The sequence below is a fragment of the Hypanus sabinus genome (assembly GCF_030144855.1).
Source record: "Hypanus sabinus isolate sHypSab1 chromosome X2 unlocalized genomic scaffold, sHypSab1.hap1 SUPER_X2_unloc_5, whole genome shotgun sequence".
In the NCBI taxonomy this organism is placed as follows: domain Eukaryota; kingdom Metazoa; phylum Chordata; class Chondrichthyes; order Myliobatiformes; family Dasyatidae; genus Hypanus; species Hypanus sabinus.
Window position 1 is genome coordinate 218,528 of NW_026779005.1, and position 6,833 is coordinate 225,360.

Genomic DNA, 6,833 nt, shown 5'->3' on the forward strand with positions numbered 1-6,833 from the left:
CAAAAGCAGAAAATGATTGTGAAAGCTGCGGAAAGGTATCTCGGTGTAACCGGTGTTATGTTGGAAGCTGTAAATGAAGATCTGATGGGTGGAGTATCTGCATCCTAGTCTATCCCAGCCTGATTTTTCATCGTCAACACATTAAGAAGTCTAATTCTCATTTGTCAGAATCCCCCGATGTTTTGAGTATTCAGGAAAAGAGATTATTTTCACCGTTAAGTTTTTCTGTGCAGGATTATATTGTCATTTGGCGTGATTGGTCATTTGACGGAGAGGTAGTGCTGACAGTTTTATAAGGAAGGAGAGTGCAGAGTTGTGAATGTGAATGAACTGTATGTGGGATTTGCTGTAGAAATATTTGATTCAGCAGGTAGTTGTATAAAACTGATTATGGTTTACAACGCCTGTGGAAAACTTTCTACTGAGTTGTGAGAAAGTATATTTTGTTCTCGGTCATGAAAAATTGTCTGCTGCTGCGATTTTAACGCAGTTCGCTGAGGGTTTATTTGCGGAATGATGGTAATGGTTTGATTAAAGAACAGTTTTTTCAACTTGTGTGACTGAATGGGTTCGAGATTTGATATTCACAGAAGTTCTAGAACCGCTGCAGAATGTTGACGAAGATGGTTATTTTTACAATGAAAGGTTATGTCACGTTATTCAGCAAACTGCGATGGAAGTGATTCCCATTACAAACAGAATTAATAGGAGAAAGGCTGTATCACTGTGGACTGAGGAGTGTGCAGAGGCGATTAGGGATTGGGACAACGCGTTTAGGAAAGTGAGGAAGTATCAGTGTCCCAATAACCTTATTAATTATAAAAGGGCAGAAGCCGTGGTGAGGAAAGTGGTGAAGATTGCGAAAAAGATCTTCTGGGGACATACTGTGACAATATTGCCGGGGGTTGGCAGGTCAGAGGTCACCAGGACAGGATGATACTTGTCATTGTTTGGTCAGATAAATGGGGATGTCGGCATATTTCGGGGTTTGCCAGTGAATCCAGTGGTGCGAACGGGTTTGGCGGAGCATCCAGCTTTGCGGATGTGCTCAGCTTCAGGGGTATGTCAGCGAATGTGTGAGTGCACAAGGATTCCGTGGTGTCGGATGCTTTGGGGTGGACACTGATTTGAGGGCTCAATGAGGGTTTTCTGGTGAGCACAGATTTCTGGGTGCAGACTGATTTGCACAGAGTTGGGTGTGTTGGCAGATTTGGAGGTGAACAATAACCTGGGTGAGCCGGGGCATCTGGAGGGGTTTTGAATCTCGGGGTTTTTCCGTTTATCCATACTTTAATAATAAATGCAATATCAACGTTCACCTTTATTGTTGCTATGTTTTGGATGGGGACGAACTTTTTGAGAACTGTTTGAAATGATTCATTCTCAGGGATAATCTGATGTGCATGTGGGGTGCCTCCTGATTTGGAGCTGCGACAGGTCTCAAAGTTATTTCATTTGTACATACATTACTAATAAATGCAATTTGAATTATGCCCTCTGTTCTTGTCTCCTTTATTGTTCAGGCAGCCATTTTGTGAAGTGTTGGAACTGTGCAGTTTGGGGAGACAGATGAGAAGGGACTAAACCAAGGGAAATAAAGTGATTTGGAGTGTATAGCCCGGCAGGGACCCACAGAGACAGTCAGTCTATCCACACACTGACACACACTGAGAGACAAACACACACACACACACACACACACACACACACACACACACACACACACACACACACACACACACACACTCACACACACACACACACACACACATACACACACACACACACAGAGTCGTCGGGACACTGTCACAAGCATTTTGCACCGATTGTTTGATGATTGCTCAACACACGACGTGTCTTGGGCATTTGAATCCTGGCGGAGCCCATCCCTCTCCAGGCGTTTTTGGAGCCGGCTGGATTGGAACTCGGGAGTCCGGCGCTGATGCCACGACGTCACCAGCCGGTGTAGTGTTCGTGATTCAATACAATTTCACAAGCTACAATGGCATAATTTACTTCAATATTTTGTGTCTGATAAATGGTCACTTTGAAATGCATATTTACACTGGAAGCATATTTAATTGACAGGATAACTCGGACAGTACAGTCACCTGCGTTGGAACAAATTAGTTCCCAATGGTCTTCATATTAATTGAATAGTTTTACCGCCATCCGTCACCGCGGGAATTTCACCTGTCTAATGTAATCGATTTGTAAATAATTTAAAAGATTTATTTTTAAATCTGTTGAAATCTGTCCCTGTGGAGTGACTAAATCATATTAAAACCCGAGGCATGTACGACATCAGCATTTCATTCCGAGCGATCGCGTGTAACACAGGGGAGCCAAATCACTAGACAGAGAAAATGTCTGCATTGTTGGATACGTACATGAGTGTGGATAAAATATTGCACGTGTTCATTGCCGTTGTTGGAGTTCCCGGTGAGTAAGCAGAGGGATTCATATTTGGAATTTCTGATTGTTACCGGTGTGAACCTATTCCTGATCATTTTACAATCTTCCAGCTTGAGGATCATTGTACAAATATCCGTCAGAATATCGATCCTGTCAATTCGACTTACCGATTTTTCATATTCAATGACAAAGTGAACTAAACCTCTGTCTCTCCTCTAACTCACGGGATCGACTCAAACGCTGTTCTTGCCTTTAATGATACCTTGTCCAGATTTGTCCCCGTGCTGGGGACAGGTAGCTCTCCGAGAAGGTGTGACTGAGAGGGGGGGGGCGGGTTATTGTCAGGTTCACTGTTTCTGAGTTATTGATCAAAGAGAGCCCCTGGTACTGTGTTTCTCGTCTCCCTGTGGAGTCTGTCACAATCGTATCCCGCTGCCTTTTTGTCAATAATTTGGTCTGATCACCCGATCCGGTATCCAGGGATCTGCTCACGTGTGTTACCGAATTGAACTGCGGTGTAGAATTAATCCGTTAACTGAGCCACTCAGTCTCTGTTTTGCTAACATTTTCCAGTGTTTTCAGTGTGTTTCTCCCCTCTGTATCTCATCTTGGAAACATTAGATGCAGATTTTCCAGAGTCCTGGTCAGTCACGGTTAAGTCAGTGAAACCGGCCCCATCAGTGACTGGAATCGGGATCAGCAGCGATCGTTGTTGCTCATTCAGCTCGTTTATATCGCCGACGATTACCCACACATTGCTTTATCTCCACACTGAAGAGCAACGTTCAGAGATAGTGTGACCCGTGTCTGGTGCTGGATTAGCAGCCGTTCACAGACATCTTTAGCTGCAACTCAATCCGGTGTTAATTCCCGGAGAATGTGTCAACTAATGCCCGGTGTCTATTTCTCTCCCTCTCTCTCTCCAGTGAATGTAGTGGCGATTGTGATCCTGTCCCGGGAAAAGTGCGGCCTCTCTACCTGCACCACTCGCTACCTGGTGGCCATGGCGGCGGCGGATCTACTGACCATTGTCACTGAGGTCATTTTGTTTCCAATCAGAATATATTACTTTCCGTGGAGTTTTCTGGACATCACCCCTGTGTGCAGCGTTATTGATGTTCTGAGGTTCACAGCCATACACTGGTCTGTCTGGTTCACCGTCACTTTCACCTTTGACCGGTTTGTCGCCATTTGCTGCCAGAAACTGAAAACAAAATATTGTACCGGGAAAACTGCGACTGTGGTTCTGACTACAACCGGCGTGCTGTTCTGTCTGAAAAACGTGCCCCGATACTTCACATGGGAACCCAAGTTAATAATCGACAATGTACCGTTTTTGTGTGATATCAGGGACAAAGTTTTCACTGACCCCAGGTGGATAGGATATGACTGGCTCGATACGGTTTTAACTCCGTTCCTCCCTTTCGCTGGGATCCTGCTGCTCAACGCTCTGACAGTCAGGCACATTTTAGTGGCCAGTCGGGTCCGTAAGGGGCTGAAGGGTCAGAGCAAGGGGGAGAACCGCAGTGACCCGGAGATGGAGAGCAGGAGGAGGTCCGTGGTTTTACTCTTCACCCTCTCCGGCAGCTTCATCCTCCTGTGGATGACACTGGTTGTAAATTTCATATATTATCAGGTATCAGGAAAAGGGTTCTATTTTAGTAATTCTGAATGGATCTTCCACTGCGTCGGGGCTTTGCTCAGGAATTTCAGCTGCTGCACGAACACATTTATTTACGCGGTGACTCAGTCGAAATTCAGGGAGCAGGTGATCAACGCGGTGAAATATCCGGTCACCTCGGTGCTTCAGTTTATTAATAAAGCCGCGTCCTGAGCACAAGCCAAAGGCGGTTACAGTGAGGGTTCCAGCTCCTCACATTCACCCCCTGATCACCCCGGTGTTATTCCCCGGCAGGTTGTCTCATCGACCGGCAGCTCTGGAACGTTAGGATAGTATGTGTTTTGTGAGGGGCAAGGCACCGTCCTGGAGACTCAGTACAGCATTGGACCGGCCAGATGACAGTCAAAGACCTGCACCGAAACGCTGTCCAGCCATGTGTCTGTGCATATATCCATCTATTCCCTTTGCGGCCCATCAACCATACAGCCCACAAAACGGCGGGGATCCAGTCGATTACTGGCTGCCTAATCCAATGTCAATCACACTACTCTCCGCCTTCCCCTTGAATGATTGGCTAATGTAACTCCATGGGGCGGGATTTGGTTAAAAGGCGTTTGACAGATCAAATTAAAGTCACATTCTCGCCACCAACTGGACTGGGGTGTGGTGCAGAGAATTAGAAAATAAAACCTTCACTGCATCTTTTTTGAATAAAATTCTTTCCCTTCTTGTTTTACTCCGTTCCCGCATTAAGCTAACAGTTCCGCATTCTGCAGTGCTGTTTCCTTTATGCTCATTATCTCAACAGTCTTGCTATAATTCAAATCCTACCAACCCCTTAGGTTCTGATTTGCCGGGTGGAAGGTCTTTATCCACCGCTGGAATTGCATCAGCTTTTGTAACTCAACCTCTCCGTGCAGGTTGACACAAATAAGAAGACCCATAAAACTCATAAGAGGTGGGCCAATGAGTTTCTAACAGTAAATCTGACCGACCGCGAGAATAAACTGTTTTAAGAATAATCAAAACCGAACAGGCATGTGAATAAATTAGAGCTTTACACGGACAAATTTCCTCCACCCAATGCAAGCCTAAAATGATGGCAACAATTTTTTCTCTATGTACTGATATAATTGGTTAGTAAGTTGTTTCTTTGTCGGTACATGTAATTAAGGCACAGAGGAACATCTCAGTTGTTATCTTCTGATTCTTCTGCAACAGTTAATATATCATACTAGTTTTCCAAAATATACTGATGAACCAACAGACTCTCGGAAATTGCTGAATTCTTAGACTTATTAAGCTCTGTGACCTCAAACCAGCTAGTCAGAGGCAGAACAAGATGGGGTTTCAGAGAACGTGACATTGGGGAATATTGCGTAATCCCACAATCCCATCTTCCCAGCGCGATATGATCCCAGCCAACTAAACTTGAAAACACTCTTTGTGTGATGTTGCCAACCGTCCTCGAACACAACTTCAACTGGATGGTAATTTATTTGTCCCGTCTAATGAATCCAGTTTGTTAATATCAACTGCAATCTCCGTAATTACACTTGGCTCATTTCAACCAGGAAAGCTGAAACCGGGGACCACCTTATTGCACCAGAACAATTCCGAACACTTTAAAATTGAAGATGACGCTGGTCTACAAGTCACACAGCCATAATCAAGAACAGATCCAAATAAACAAATGAACATGGTCCACAATGATATTCATGTAGCTCCCCAGAATACCCATAGAGACAACTGAGAATATTTAATGTTATTATTTTCTGACATGGCGCTTCCATGCCAGCTGATTATTTATCCACATGCCTGGAAATCTTCCCGCTGTCACGTCTTGAAGAGTTTGACCATATCATTTCAAATCAACTGCATGCCTAATAATCAAATTGATAAAACACAGAACTTGTTCATGAGCGACTGAAAGCTTAAATTCTCATATATTTAACGACTGTTCAAAATTATTAGCTGCTAATTGGATCCAATATACAGTATATTTGCAATTTATGCCTCTAAACCATAGAGCTCCATCATCTGTATATAGTGATTTACAAACCTCAGTGTCTGTTTCAGAGAGAATGTCATTAATCATAACATTAGATAATAAAGGGTTACAATTACGGCGTTGTGGGTTCCCACCCGTACCAGCACCGACCGTCCAAATATAAAACTCAGACAAAGTCTCGCAGTCTCCTGCTCAATCCTCATTTCCATAAAGCCATTAGACATGGAAGTAGAGTCAGGCCATCCGGCCCATCGAGTCTGCTCCACCATTCACTCTTGGTTGATCCTTCCTTTCCGTCCTCCTCAACCCCAGCTACCGGCCTTCTCCCCTGAACCTTTGATGCCAATTCCAATCAAGAAACTATCAATGTCTGCCTTAAATGCACCCAACGCCGTGGGCTCTGCAGCGGCATGTGGCAAGAAATTCAACAAATTCACCACCCTTTGAAAGATTCCCCGCATCTCTGTTTTGAAAAGGCGCCCCTCTCTCCTGAGGGTATGCCCTCTTATCCTAAACTCTCCCACCATGGGAAACCTCCTTTCCGTAATTCTATACAAAGTCCTTCCGGACTCCGCCTCCCACTACGGACATGTCAGACTTAGTTGCTTATTGTCCGTCTTTAATCTCTCCCACTTCCGATTCAAACTTTGAAATTTTAACTCTATTCAGTCGAATTTGTATCACAATAATAATAATTATGGCTACTTCGAAGAGCACCAGACGAAATCCCGACCCCTCTAACGGAAAATCTAAACAAAGCTGACGAGTTCTCGGAAGAAGCCCCTT